Source organism: Apodemus sylvaticus, chromosome 4 (genome assembly GCF_947179515.1).
Source record: "Apodemus sylvaticus chromosome 4, mApoSyl1.1, whole genome shotgun sequence".
Classification (NCBI taxonomy): Eukaryota; Metazoa; Chordata; class Mammalia; order Rodentia; family Muridae; genus Apodemus; species Apodemus sylvaticus.
This window is the reverse complement of record NC_067475.1, coordinates 150,836,025-150,837,043: the sequence shown is the minus strand read 5'-3', so window position 1 is coordinate 150,837,043 and position 1,019 is coordinate 150,836,025. Positions and strand designations below refer to the sequence as shown.

General features: G+C 43.9%; 1 pseudogene; it reads left to right on the top strand.

The window, feature by feature from the left end:
- Positions 1–204: 204 nt before the first annotated feature.
- On the top strand, positions 205–685 carry LOC127682417 (60S ribosomal protein L36a-like; annotated as a pseudogene).
- Positions 686–1,019: the final 334 nt, after the last annotated feature.

Here is a 1,019-nt window from a genome sequence, read left to right as displayed (position 1 = left end):
TGTGGGCCTGTTCATTGTTTCACCAGGTTTGTCTAAGGTAGAGAGACACAGGTGTGAGAGTGCAAGTGGAAAGGCGAGCAGCAGTTGTAAAATAGCCCTCCTGCAGTCCCTTTCCTGTTCTGTGCATGCAATCAAGGCAGGAATTGAAGCGGCATCAAAGTGACCCCATCTCCCGTTTTCATTGCAGACATTCCTACTACAAAGATGGTCAATGTACCTAAAACCCGAAGGACTTTCTCTAAGAAATGTGGCAAGCGTGGTGGCGCACGCCTTTAATCCCACCAGTTGGGAGGCAGAGGCAGGCGGATTTCTGAGTTAGAGGCCATCCTGATCAACAGAGTGAGTTCTAGGACAGCCAGGGCTACATAGAGAAACCCTGTCTCAAAAAACCAAAAAAAGAAAAAAGAAATGTGGCAAGCATCAGCTTCACAAAATGACCCAGTATAAGAAGGGCCAGGAGTCCCTGTATATCCAAGGGAATTGGTGCTACGAACACAAGCAGAGAGGCTGCAGTGGGTAGACAAAGCCACGTTTTCTAAAAGCCAAAGCCACAAAGAAGACTGTGCTCAGGCTAGAGTGTGCTGAGGCCAACTGCAGATCCAAGAGGATGATGGCCATTACAAGATGAAAGCATTTTGAACTAGGAGGCAACAAGAAGAGAAAGGGCCAAGTGATCCAGTTCTAAAACTTGTGTTTTCTGAGAGGAAAATACTGAAGCAGTAGAAAAGAATGCCCTGCTAGAGGATAGAGTTATTGTTACTGATAATTTTGATCTTGACAAGGGTGAATAATACAATAACAAGGAAATCAGGCAGCTTGAAGACTAGCATTGTTAAGGAGGATTCAGACTTTTGATATTCTTATATGATGTCATCCTCAAACACACTGTGCTTCATTCTTGGTCTCTTGGAAAACATGTAGCCTGTAGACCACATGTTAGACAAATCTGACCATGACTTTTTAAATCTCATGCATGTGCAAGCATAAAAGCTACATTTTCAATGCACTATAGACTTAGC